The sequence below is a fragment of the Podarcis muralis genome, chromosome 3, assembly GCF_964188315.1.
Source record: "Podarcis muralis chromosome 3, rPodMur119.hap1.1, whole genome shotgun sequence".
Classification (NCBI taxonomy): Eukaryota; Metazoa; Chordata; class Lepidosauria; order Squamata; family Lacertidae; genus Podarcis; species Podarcis muralis.
In genome coordinates this window covers 79,236,156-79,250,310 of record NC_135657.1, presented here as the reverse complement: position 1 = coordinate 79,250,310, position 14,155 = coordinate 79,236,156, and positions in this window count along the sequence as shown.

Here is a 14,155-nt window from a genome sequence, read left to right as displayed (position 1 = left end):
ACAGGAGGTGAAACTGGGAAGGCCTATATTCAGAGGCAACTAATATATCAAACCTCTTTCTACAAATGATCAAGCATTAAGGAGGTAAAGTTCAGAGGCTGTAAAAGAAAAGAAAAACTAATACAACTCAATATATTTCCACTTGAACTCAAACATGTCCATGTGCTTGTGTGTGTGTGGAGGATTATAGCTTTACCGTACATATATGGTCAGGATGATTCTGATGGCAACTAAAAAGCAGGTTGTTATACTAAACCCCTCTTTTTTTCTTAGGTCAGTCCTAAAGCATTGCTAAAGATACCAGTATAATTGATGCTCCTCACCTGGTTCCAAATACTATGAGGTTAGGCCAGAAACAGATTTACTACAAGACTAGCTGGTGAAGGCTTGCTGCAGGTGGTGATGGGGTGGGGGGGAGAATATTCTGCTACTCAGTCATTTCCTCTTTCAAACTTGTGCACCCATAGAGGGAAAGTGCAGTTTTCAAAGATGAAAGCTTCAGAAGCTGATAGGACAGCTTCTGAAGGTATATACATGGGTGTGTTGGAGGAAGTGCTGCTCTTCTCCACTTAAAAAAAAGCCAAATGCTGCTGAATGAGCAATCCAGTTATCACACAGGAATCTGGCCGACTCATGGCTTGTAGTTGATCTATTTTCCTAGATTCGCAGAGCAATCCTATACATGTTTATTTAGAGGTTAGCCGCAGAGTTCAATTAGACTTGATCCCAGGTAAGTGTGTACAAGCCTGCCACTGGGCAGTCCTAATCATGTCAACTCAGAAGTAGGTCCTATTGAATTCATTGGGGCTTACTCACAGGTAACAAATTGCTTTATTTGTCCACTTAGCAGTAACACAGCAAAGCAAAGCACTAGAGCTTCAGTTTGTTCATTGAACAAGAAGATTGTAGGACTCTCAACAAAATCTTTTAAACCCTAAGGCTTTTACCTAGAATCTGACTTGACTGTGGTGAATGCCAGGCGTACAACTTTTTTGTGGATGCTTGCTTCTTCATAACATAAGGGAAAATATAATAGATCTTGGCCAATTTGGTCAGTAACCTCTTTTATACATTTCTCCTTGGGATAGGCTTCAATTTTTCTCTATGGATGCTCAACAAACACAATCCAGATGATTGATTTTCACTCAGCGCTGAAGGTATCCATACCTTCACCCTGTTCAAAGTGCTAAAGGACCATTCAGTTGTGCAGTTGGGAAGGAAAGTGCTGTAAGCATAAAGGCTTTTTTAAAATCTCCAGCTAGGATGCATACAGCATATATTTTAAAGGGAGATGCTATGCTCTGGAAGCAAACTCACCATGTCTTTGTCAAACAAGGCTTTACATCTACACTGCACATTTAAAGCTCTTCCTTCCCCCAATGACTCCTGGGAACTTTAGTTTGTTCAGAGTGATGGGCATGATAGCTGTGTGAGGGGTGAACTACAATTCCTAGCATTCCTTTGGGGAAGCCATGTGCTTTGACTGCATCGTGTGGATGTGACCCAAGCCTGGGAGGAAACTGCTTTTGGCACATAGTAGCAGACGCTTGCTATGAACGGTCTTGATTGTGATAATGCAAATCACCTTTGTATGTTTGCAGTGTTTTAACATGTGGTTTCATTTTTAAAGTTTTGATTCCTTTGAAATGAATTATCACATTAGAACATTTTTGAAAAGAGTGGCAAGCCTAGAATCAAGAGTGGAGTTCCTGATAAGCACATCAGTTCATTGGGAGTGCTCTCACAGGTCTGATGTAGAAGGAATTCAGGAGCCTTAGCACAGTTAAGGAGATACTCAGGCCATAGTGATATTTGTCTCTGTAGTGAGCAGGGGTAGTTAACACAAAGCCCTCCTGATATAGTTGGAGTCCAGCTCCCATCAGGCCCAGCCAGTATGGCCAAGGCTTAAGGATGATGAGAGGGCACCGTGTTGGTTACTCCTGGTGTACAGCATTATGGTATGGCGGGGGACGGGAATGAAGTTTCTGAATCAACCCAGCAGCTGGTTGCAATTCATTCTGTTTCTTTCAGAACAATATTGGAACACAATCCATGTTAACAGATCATTTGCTGTGGAGTGCATATGCGTCATACAATAATCTGGAAGGGTGACCAAGATAAATGATGTTATTTTAGTGTGTTCAAATAAACATTTATTTTTTGGATGTTGGATGCATCAGTAGGACTACAATGGATACGATCTTAGAAAATAACACCATTTATTATGAACCAGTGACATACTGCAGTGATGTTCAGCCATTGGCAAAATAAACTAAAGAACAGAAGATCACAGTGCCTCACTATCTACAAGGTGGAGGGAGGGGCTGAGCTGGGGTGGAAATAAGCAGAGTAGAGTTTGAACTATGTGCCTCCGATAGGCCTGTGCAAATTCCAATGATAAACCAAGCTGAATTCAAACCACCACCTACGTCTGCTGGCCCACCAGGTGCTTGATGATCTCTGGGCTTTTGCCATCTGGAACAGATGGGGGGGGGGGGAGCAGGCTTATTAATTCCCAAGACAGATCTTCCTTCATGGATTTGATGGGTTACAATTAGTCTAGGCCTGAAGTACCCCATTAAATAAAACAACCATAGAGTGGGAGAAAACTCGCTGGGGGATTCTTCAGACGTCCTTGGAGGGGTTCCATTGAAACTACACTCAGATGCCTTCTCCCAACCTTGCCACCTTTTATGCATCCTGTGACATTGGTTGCAACCTCGGCCTGCTCATCTAAGGTATATCTTGCTCCTTATTTAAATCAACAGGTTAGTAGGCTTCTCTCCTACTGCCAATGGAACCAAGGGAACTACTGCCCTTCTATGAGCAGCACCTGGAATTTCTAACAGAATTCTCAGCACCCTCATCCATACTCAATTCCCAGATTTCTTTGGAAGAAGCTATAGCAGTCATTTTGGGGTATGCCTAGAGCAGGAGTAACCAACATGGTGCCCTCAACATCTTGTTCGACTGCATAATTCCTGACCGTTGGCCATGCTGCCTAGGGCGTTGGAGTCCAACAATATCTGGAGAGCAGAATATTGGCTACCTCTGCTCAAAGCCAGTCAAGGTTGCAATCCAGATATTATTATCTACGATGCGTAATGAGTCCAATTTCCAAGCGAATTTGTGGAATGATACACAATTATTCTTTTGGATTTATCAGTTTTTTAAATTTTATGATGCTGTCCTCTGTTCCAGCAAAATCAACCAAAATGCATATTTTAAGATAAGATATATTTAGAAATGCCTGCACTGAGATTAACATAATTAAATATTTTGTGAGGGGTTTTTTGTATGTGTGTTTTTTTAAAGTTGATTAATGCAGAAATGGAAGAGAATGAACTTGTGTGAAACTGACACAATCTGGAAATAGAATGATTCTTCCATTTCTATTACTATCTTTGGACAATTACCTCCGATGTGGATAGCCCTGATACTAGCTTTTTGGCAGATCTAAACCAACTTGTCAAAAAGCACAGCGAGCCTGGAATCCTTCACACAGCCCGTTTTCATAGTAGTCCCGCTGTGTTGCCATTGCACACAGTTACCACTGGAAGCCGTCTGAATCCACTCGTAACTCCCCACTCTCTTTGAAGTCATGCTGAAGTGAGGGCCGACGGAGGGGAGAAGGTTCCAATTTTTAGAAATGGTTATTAAAAACGGCCCTGCTGTTCCCTGGTTTTCCAATAAAACAGCAAGAACATTTGCCTCAGAGGAGTGCTGAGAAACTCAACTTGTTAATGTGGTCCAAGACTTCTGTTTGATACTCCTTTAAGTGAAAGTTGAGATGGAGGGGCTGTTTAAGGCCAGCACAGCAACTTTAAAGGACAAACAGAATGCCTCTTAGAGTCTTTATGTGTACATCTTCTACATGGAACAGCAAAATTGAGCAAGATCCCTTTTTCAGTGTTTCAGATCAATGACTGCAGCATGCTGTGAATCTTTTCTCTTTGATTTATTTTCATGGTTTCCCTTCCCTCATACAGAAGTCACTGCTATTCTATGTGATTCTGACACAGGAGAACATATCTAGCCAAAGGCACATAACAAGGCCCCTAGCTGCCTGGATAAGAACATATGAATAGACTTTCATTCCGTCTTCAGAATATTTGGAATGACCTGACTGACCAAGGTTAAATTAAACACAAAATGAATGATAAATCTTTGACATCAATATATAATTTGAGTACCAGTATTTTATTAACAGCATAACCATGTATGGAGCTATTTGAATGTGCAGTGTGCTATAGAAACTTCATTTTTTTAAAACAGCAACAACAACCCTCCACCATATTTTCCCACTGAAACAATAACTGCTGATGGTAGCGACATGAGGGTTAGTACACAGTCAATAATGTTATAAACATTCACATGGATGTACTCTATGGAGAAAAACCAAATGAATTCAGTGGAACATATTTTACTATGCGTGTAACTGTACAGTGTGGGTTTGCTTGTTTATTTGACAATTAGGCTCTGCCCCCCTGCTTGCCTCACTCACAAACCTCTGTCATTCCTCTACATTATCCCCCTAGAGCTTTCCCTTCCCAACCCATGCAGCTACTAAACTCACTTTACACATTATAAACTGCATTTCTGAAACTACTTGATCTACTCAAACCTTTGCTGTTGTTTAAAACAGTCACTTCCATCCCTTTCAATGTTCCTTCCTTTTCACTGTCCTCAAACTTCTCTCTCTTCCATTCTGCAGCTACAGCTGCAGAATCAAGTGAGACAGATAAAGGAGGTGGAGCCCTCAAATATTCCATTACTTTACTTAAACCTCTACCATGCCTTACAACCACTACTTTCTCCCTCTCAGTGGCCTTCCCTTCTCACTCTCATGCCATGGCCACTCTTGTGAAACCTGCCTTCTATTTTGCCCACCCTGACTTAATGCAAATTCAGAGTTGGAACAAGGCACTACAAATCCTCCAACGGGGGCTGCATGATGACAGCCTTACTTTTTATTTATATAGAAAGAAATGCATATATTGTTTAATTGCTAACTGGTTTACGTAAAGCAATATAAACCATTTATTTAGAATTGTATATAAAAATTAAACATTAAAAACAAGCTGGCATAAAATGTATCAAAGATAAATAAAACTAGCGGTATAAAACAAATATACATACTAAAATTGCACATCACATTACATCCTAAGCATGTTTACCCTGGATTAAGCCACACACTGAGTTCACTCAGACTTAGTCAGCATGCTTAAGGATTGCAGCCCAAGTCTTGTGCTGGTGGGTGTCATGTGCTGGTTGCTTGTGTCATGTTGCTCACTCTGTTCTGTGCTGGCTGAACAGCATGAGGAATAGAGCTGTAAGAGAAACCTTAGGCTGTGATAAAAAGAGAAGTGTCTGATCAATGCTGGGGGCGGTGGAAGGAAAGCTGGTACCCAACCTTTGCGCTTGGACTAATTGAAATCAATATGATTAGTCTCTGGTATTCAGAGGCCTTGAATTTACTCACACTACCAAACATGGATCGCACTGAGAAAAGACTAATCACCCTTTCCTGCTGCACTCACCTTCTTTAAAACAATAATTAGAAACCCACAATCTTGTTTTGACTATTTCCCCCCTTCTGTGAGAATCCTGTGAATAAAACTTCATAAGATCAGATTCAGCCAGACAAAGGGATGCTTCTTGGTTTGAAATCACTTTTCCATTTCTGTTTCCAAAGAAAGGTGCTACCTGTGAGAATGAATATGCCTGATGACTTTAGCCTAGTGAACCATCTCAGAATATATAGTATTTAATACAAAATGGATGCCCCTTTGAACAGGATAAGGCTGTAGCAGGCAACATTTTATAAATATCTTGGGAATATTTTTTTTAAAAAAAGAACCGTTCCAAATTGTTATTCACAAACAAACCTGCTCATTCAAGGAGGCCATCAACTGGTCCACAGAAATTTGCTTTGTAACTCTTTTTAGTTTTTAACCCCAGTTGTTGATATTTAAGGAAAGCCATTCAGAACTGAGCTTTCCCCCCCCCTTTTTTTGCAAATGGATAGAGAATACTTTGTCATACAGTGCATAGTTGAACTGTGGAATTTACTGCCTCAATGTATAGTGATGGACAGCAACTTGGACAGCTTTGAAAGGGGTTTAGACAGTTCCATGAAGGGTAAGGCTGTCAGTGGCTATTAGTCACGATAGCTCTACCCAGGCTCCAAGATCAGAGGCAGCATGCCTGTGGAAAAACAGCAGGAGTGGGCCATTGTGCTCATGTATAGCTTGTGGGCTTTCCATAGGCACCTAGTTCACCACTGTGAGAACAGAATGCTAGATTAGCTAGCTCTTTGGTCTGATCCCACAGGACTCCTCTTATGTTCTCCTGGGTTCATTCTTGTCTCCTCTTTTACTTCATCCTCATGTACTGTAGCTCTGGCACTGCCTGCAGTGGAGGGTTGAGCAGTGGATCGTGGAGGAACACTTTAGGCCTTGTTGCAGCATCTATAATGATGTAATGGCAGCATGGATGGGGTGCCAAACAGAGACATTAGAGCTCTGTTTTCTGAGCTGCCCAAGATGGAAATTGTAGTACAGTGGTACCTCAGGTTAAATACTTAATTCGTTCCGGAGGTCCGTCCTTAACCTGAAACTATTCTTAACCTGAAGCACCACTTTAGCTAATGGGGCCTCCTGCTGCCGCCGTGCCGCCGGAGCATGATTTCTGTTCTCTACCTGAAGCAAAGTTCTTAACCCGAGGTACTATTTCTGGGTTAGCGGACTCTGTAACCTGAAGCGTCTGTAACCTGAAGCGTCTGTAACCTGAGGTACTACTGTATTGCTGTTTTAAGATTTTAACTAAATAAGACTGTTCTCCTTGTACCTATGGTGGATCTACACAACTTGTGCCCAGGCCAAGCCAAACACAGTCCATCAGTCATGCATTGTGGCATGTCAATAGCTAGCTGCCTCCTTTGTTTTGGGTGTCTGGGCTGGGGGGGAGGGTGGTTATTGAGTTTGCTGGCAGGCTGCCAAACCTGGCCAATGGACTCTGAACCAGAGCCCTGTTAGATCAGACCAAAGGCTCTTCTCCTTCAACATCTTGCTTCCACAGTGGCCAACCAGATGCCTTTGGGAAGCCCATAGGTAGGATATGAAGACGATCACCCTCTCAATAGTGGTTCCCCAGCAATTGCTGCTGAACCCAAAGGTTGCATGTAGCCACCATGAGTGGTAGCCATTGATGGAACTTAAGCTACGATCCTTTGCACACTTATCTGGGAATAGGTCCCATTGAATTTAGTGGGGCTTACTTCAGAGCAGATGTGCAGAAGGTTATGTTGCTAGTCAACATTAATTTGCCCAACCTCCTTCTAAGGGCATCACCACATTGTACTTGAGGAGATTTCACCCCTCCCATATCCAAGAATCTGCTGATGTTCTCTGCTGATTCTCCAGAGAGGAGGGGGCGGTTTCTTCTCTCTACTTATTCCGCTCCAGCCTCACATCAAAGAGAGAGAGAGAGAGACTGAGTGTTAGAGAGAGATCATGTGTATAGATAAGGTTGCTGCTAAGAGCAGCTGCAGACACTCAGTGCAGTTCAGCACTTTCGTTTAGACCTCATTTAGCTCTGTACATAGTTGTGTATTATAGTTGTAGATAGAATAAAAGAAGATATTCTACAGAGCTGCTCTCCGAGTCGTTTATGCTCTGCTATACTCTGCTGTACGACGACTGTCTTCTTGTGGAAGTGAATCCGGTGCTCACAACTCTAAGCTGTGAGTCCACAGCACTTTGACCTGTTCCTGTGCAGAAGGTGGTCTCTGGAAGTGCTACCCAGCTCGCCTAGCCCAGTCGGGGCTGAAGTGTATGAGTCCAGTTGGTGGCACTGGCTCAAGGGCGATGCTGACAGTACTCTGCTCGTTGCATCACAAGTTATACAAGCTTGGCATAGGTAGTTGCTTTAGCAGCCTGCCCTTGGTTTTGTGAAGTGGATCCACTTGTGATTCTCCCTCATAACAACGGGTGCTGGAAGCCCTGCTGGCTGAATAGCAGAGGCAGAGAAGAGGAGAAATCTGCAGCTCTCATGTAGCTTTATTCCAGAACATAGGAACACACCCTTTTCTTTGCCGAGAGCCAAGCAAACTCCCATCCATTTAAAACTGCACCCTTAGATGTATCAGACCTCTGCCTTCTCTCCCTGAGTACTAAAGATGTGAAACAGGAGAAGGAGAATCTCCTGTGACTGTACGAGAGGAGCTTGGAACGATTCTCGATTTGCCGTTTTTCTATGGTCTGGCTGTCAGTACAGTTTGTTTCTGTTTTTACAAAGACTTAGCAGACGCAAATCCAAAGGAGTGGGGGGGGGGAGATACAAGGCAGACGGTGTTGCATCTCTGCCACGAGAGCCCCGAACCCCTCTTTTCTCTTGCCTAAATGTGCCCTGATGACAGCTCCTACGTGCGATAAAAGGGAAGGAACTGAGACATTGCACGTTTGTGTGTGTAGCGGAGGAGGGGAAATAACATTTGCTAAATGAAGACAACTGGCTGCCGACTCTGACTGAAATGGCTTCATTTGGAAGCGTAATATGCTCTGAGATGATTAAAAACGAGGGAGCTCTAATGATATGTGGAACCAATTCTTATTAATTCTGACCTGGCATGCCTCGTCTTGAGTGAAATCCTTACATTTCTGTAATGGCAATTGCCACCTTAATGATCACCAGGCCCCTGAAACTCAGCACTAAATGCTACCAGAGTTCCAAGGGCTTCTTGGCAAATGATTCCCTTTGTATTACATGCTTTTACATCTTCATTTAGGCAGGCAATTCTCTCCTCTTTATCTGTACTTCATGGGCTTAATTCTTTTGGCAGCCATCCCTTCCTCCTCACCGAAAGACAATCAATATTACATTATCTTGTTAACTGCAGTGCCTCATACATGATGAGATATGTTGGAGCAAGTTCCTGTGGGACTTGTTTTTTCCAACCCTTCCTCCAATGAGTAAGGATATGAGAAGGTATGGCTGGACCATAGCCCAGACGAGATTATCATAGGGCTTTCACCTTCCTTTATGGGAGCTGATGTCTGTGAGAAATCCATATGCTGCCATTTGTGCTCACAGCTGAGATTAATACACGATCAATGAGACAGGGAGAGAGAGAGGGGGAGAGAGAGAGAATGAATTTGTTTGGCCCACACAGAAATTTTTAATTCTCCATGTTTGATGGTTAGGACCATGCAGCATAAAATATATTGTAGGCCACAGTTTTGTACAGGATATAATATTATGTCATGCAGTGAGGGGACAACCTTTCTAGATTTTGTGTGATGGAATAACAGACAATGCTTGTCTAAGAAGCACTTGTGGCCCATGAAGGTAAGTCACCCACCACCTGCAAGAGAGGGTGGCCTGGGGCGGCTGTTGTTTTCGGGGACAGATGCTGCTTGAAAGACTTGCTCTGCTTAATAGGGAGGGGGAAGCTGCCTGGTTTTCCCTCCATGCTCAGCCTATATATTTGGAAATGACACAAGATGTTACAACAACACTGTAAATCCACTCTCATCAAGGAAATTTACCTTGTAAAAGGCTACCTCAAAAAATGCTTGCTACCGTTTTGGGGGAAGTGCGGACTCTTCCATTTGTGCTTGCAGCCAAGATCTGCTATACAAGCAGGAAGAGAGAGAATTGCATTATTATGTAAATCTAACAAACATTAAAGACTGTGGATAACAAGATGATTTCGTGAGCTCCATCATTTCTCTCTAGCAGCAAGATGGTTCTGGGGACAATGGTGCAATGATACAGGGCTGATATAGGGATTACCTTTGGAGGAAAGGTCAACAGAGACTAAGTGTGATATTCTACATTCAAGAATACAGATATTGTTTGGAGTATTGGAGGGAAGAGTCCAGGCCAGTGGAAAAAATACAGACTAAGCTTTCTTTCCATGCCAGGGCCTCACCTGAACTGGGGGGAAAAACAAGACACACAAGGGCAAATGCGTGTTTCAGCTGAGGTGACTTCTCTCCCTCACAGAGCCACTCAAGGACCATCTTGTCTGGAGGGAATGGAGGGGAAGATCTAGCTTTCAAATAGCTTGCTGCTTTTTGCTTGGGAGGGTGGGGGTGGGGCTTAGTGTTTAACATTTTGATGTAAACCACTTTGTGAGGTTTGTCTGAAGAGTGACATATAATACTAAATAGCAGGGCTTTTTAAAAGCTGGAACTCAATGGAACTCAGTTTCAGCACCTCTCAGGTGGGCACCATTACGAGTACAGTCGTACCTTGGTTGTTGAATGCCTTTGTTGTTGAACAAATCGGCTCCCGAACGAATGAAACCTGGAAGTGAGCACTCCTGTTTTTCAATGTTTTTCGGGAAGCCGAACGTCCAGTGCGGCTTCCGATTGGCTGCAGGAGCTTCCTGCAGCCAATCAGAAGCCACACTTTGGTTTCTGAATGTTTTGGATGTTGAACGGACTTCTGGAACGGATTCCATTTGACTTCCAAGGTATGACTGTATAAGAGAACAAGAATTCGTGGTGAGTTCCAGCACCTCTTTTTCTAGAAAAACAGCACAGATAGATAGAGAATGAATTAAAGAGGAACAGGGAGATCAGTTTGACAATTCCAGAACAAAGCAGTGCCTATTAAATATGCCCTTAACATCAAGTGTTGGGGTCAGGCTGTTCTTCCCTAGTTGGTGGCTTTGTGCTTAGATAGGTGTTGCAAATGGCCTCCTTCCTCTGGCTGGTGGCAGAGGTCCTAGTGCTCTTCCTTTCGCTTCTGCAGTCTGAGGGCAGCTGCCATTTAGAGCTGAATGTTCTTTTTGGCAGGGAGCAGGGAAGCAAGTTCCTCGCAGCTGCTCCTTCTCTGCCCAACGGAGCGGGCCAGGCTGTTTTCCCGTCTGCCATGATGTTACCCTTGGGAGGCAGGGGACATGACCTCTTCAACAGACCTTGATCTCCTGGGCGAAAGCCGAAGTGTGCTTTCCTTCTGCTCTCACTGTCCCGGCACAGCACTTTGGAATATTCCTACAGTATAACTTTCAGATCAAAGATGTATGCTGGATCTGCTGCAGCATGACAAAATAGATTTTGGAAATGAAAAGCCATAAATAAGATGGATTTCCAAGCAAGGGCTCTTGGTAGCCTCGGGGCTGCCAGCCATGATAATAGCTAGCCTTCATTTTATGGATTCATGTTGTTGCAGCAACGCTCTTGTCATTAGATGTGTGGTGCTAAAATGCCATTGTGTCTTAACGCATGACGATAGAATGATGATATCAGTCCCATAGTTCATATGCTAGAGGTCTTTGGAGGTGGGATGAGTGGCATATGTGAGACTGAGGAATGTATTTTCAGTTACGTAATTCGTAATTGGCAAGCCCAGCCTCTTGGGCTTGCCAATTGGAAGGTCAGCGGTTCGAATCCACTTGATGGGGTGAGCTCCCGTTGCTCTGCCCCAGCTCCTGCCAACCTAGCAGTTCAAAAGCACGCCAGTGTAAGTAGATAAATAGGTACTGCTGTGGTGGGAAGGTAAACGGCATTTCTGTGCACTCTGGTTTCTGTCACGGTTGTGCCAGAAGCGGCTTAGTCATGTTGGCCACATGACCCCGAAAGCTGTCTGTGGACAAACACCAGCTTCCTTGGCCTGAAAGCGAGGTTTCACACCCCGTAGTCGCCTTTGACTGAACTTAACCGTCCAGGGGTCCTTTACTTTACCTTTACCATGCCCCTTTATCTTAGATTTATTTATTTTTAGCAGTTTGCACATTTTCATTACTTTTAAAAATTAATCCACATGTAACTGCAGTTCCTGTGGAGGGTCTTCCAATTTGGCAAGAACCTGCTTGGTTTTAACAGTGTTATGTGCTCTCAAACCCTTCACTGATCCCTTTATTGCAAACAAGTTCTTCATTCTCTTCATTCTCTGTGAGAACAACAACAAAAACACCACCTTTAGGTAGAGTTTTCTTTTTAAAAAACTTTTTTAAAAAGTTTGAGAGTAGGTCAATGCAGTTTATGTTTGAGAGTAGCAAGGCCAATACAACTGAGCAGAATCAATTTTTCACTACATAAATAGGAGGAGGAGAAACATTTCTTATGCAAAAATAAAGCTCCCAACCTTGATTTCTAAATGCCCTAGGGAAAAATTATTATGCGGAAGAAAAGTAAACTCTGATTTACCAATTTGCACAAAAAAGGAGAACTCAAATAAATTCAAAAGCAACTCAAGAACTAATTCAAGGTGATAATTTCACACATCACATACCAGCCTGTAGAAGCAATTACCAGAAGATATCACAGCGGATGAGGATTTAATAAGATTAAAAATTAGGCCTTTAGTAGCTGACCAAAGTAGCTATTCACAGGGGATAGAAATCATTCTTTATATAAGAACATAGGAAGAAGTGCCTTTCTGAAATAGACTAAGCTCCAAACAATACATGCAGTGGTATACCGTGGGTTGTCAGCCCCCAGGGCCCCATGGAGGGGGTGGAAGGGAGGGAAATGGATGGAGTATGCATGCACATCCAACTGCCTAATGGCGTCTGCATCACCCAGGAGATCATAGTCACAGACATAGGAAAAGAAGAGTCGTTCTGTTGTCTGGAGAGGTCACTTCCTGGTTCCCGTGGAGAAGCCTTTTCCAACAAAGCCCAGTGATAGAAGCACGTAGTTGTATTGAGGCAGCACTGGGTGTTGAAGTTTTGTGCCCCTAACAATTTTGTGCCCAGAGCAACTGCCCCTGTGTCCCTCCCACGCTATGCCACGCTATACATGCAAATACAAGTAACAAAAATCCAACCACTGCTATTTTTCAAGCACCTCCCTTCTCTGCTTGTTCTTCACACACCACCTCCTTCTTCTCCATTAAATGGAACACAGTAACTGGAGTTCTGAGATACTGTACACCTTTGCATGTAATGTATAAAGGTAAAGGGTAAAGGGACCCCTGACAGTTAAGTCCAGTCGCAAACCACTCTGGGGTTGCGGCACTCATCTCGCTTTACTAGCCAAGGGAGCCAACGTTTGTCTGCAGACAGTTTTTCCGAGTCATATGGCCAGCATGACTAAGCTGCTTCTAGTGAAACTAGGGCAGCGCACAGAAATGCCATTTACCTTCCCGCCAGAGAGGTAACTATTAATCTACTTGCATTTTTTGATGTGCTTTCGAACTGCTAGGTTGGCAGGAGCAGGGACCGAGCAACAGGAGCTCACCTTGTCACGGGGATTCAAACTGCTGACCTTTTGATCAGCAAGCCCAAGGCTCTGTGGTTTAGACCACAGCGCCACCCTAAGAAACATCTAGTCCAGTGACAGTCAGTTCAATAGGTTCACAAGCAGCATGTGGATGCAATAGGCACCCCTTGTTTGTCTTCAGCTTGTCACAAAGGACAGGTTCAGGATTTCACCTCAGTGGTCAGTAAGGGGGGAGGGGGGAAGTTGCCATAGATTTGGAGGAAGGGGAGGTAGAACTCCATGTGGCGCTGGCTAGAGGAGGCTGCACACAGAGACCGGGAAGCATGGCTACCTGCTGCCTTGGAACCCAAGCTTGCTGAAGCTATGAGAGAAGCAACAAGAGACACTCCTGGGGTGTCATGTTCTGCACTCCCTCCATTGAGACTGAGATTGTAAATATGTGAAAAATAACCATTCTCCACTGTGCTTAATTCCAAAGGAACACAAACCCTGGTTAAGTGCCAAGAACCCAGGAATCTTGCTACTACTCAGCAGAGATTGGGGTGGCCAGAAACAATACACTAGGAGATGTATTCATTAGGAGAAATGTACAAAAATGCATACTAATTTTTGAATGGGATTTTTTTTTAAAAAAAGCAAACTGATATGGAAATGGGGCAAACTGAATTTAAGATTAGAAAAATGAAAAGCTGAGAGGTTGAAATTATATTTGTCCAACCCTACTTTCTTCCTCTTGCTTTACTGGTTTTATGCATGCTTCTTAACAGTATCTGTTGAGGTGGCCTGGTGGAATCCTCCCTCAGAGAATCATAGAATTGTAGAGTTGGGAGGGATCCCCAAGGGTCATCTAGTCCAACCCCCTACAAAGCAGGAATCTCAGCTCAAGCATCCATGGCAGATGACCATCCAACCTCTGCTTTAAAACCTCCAAAGAAGGAGAGCCCACAACCTCCTGAGGGAGTCCATTCCACTGTCAAACA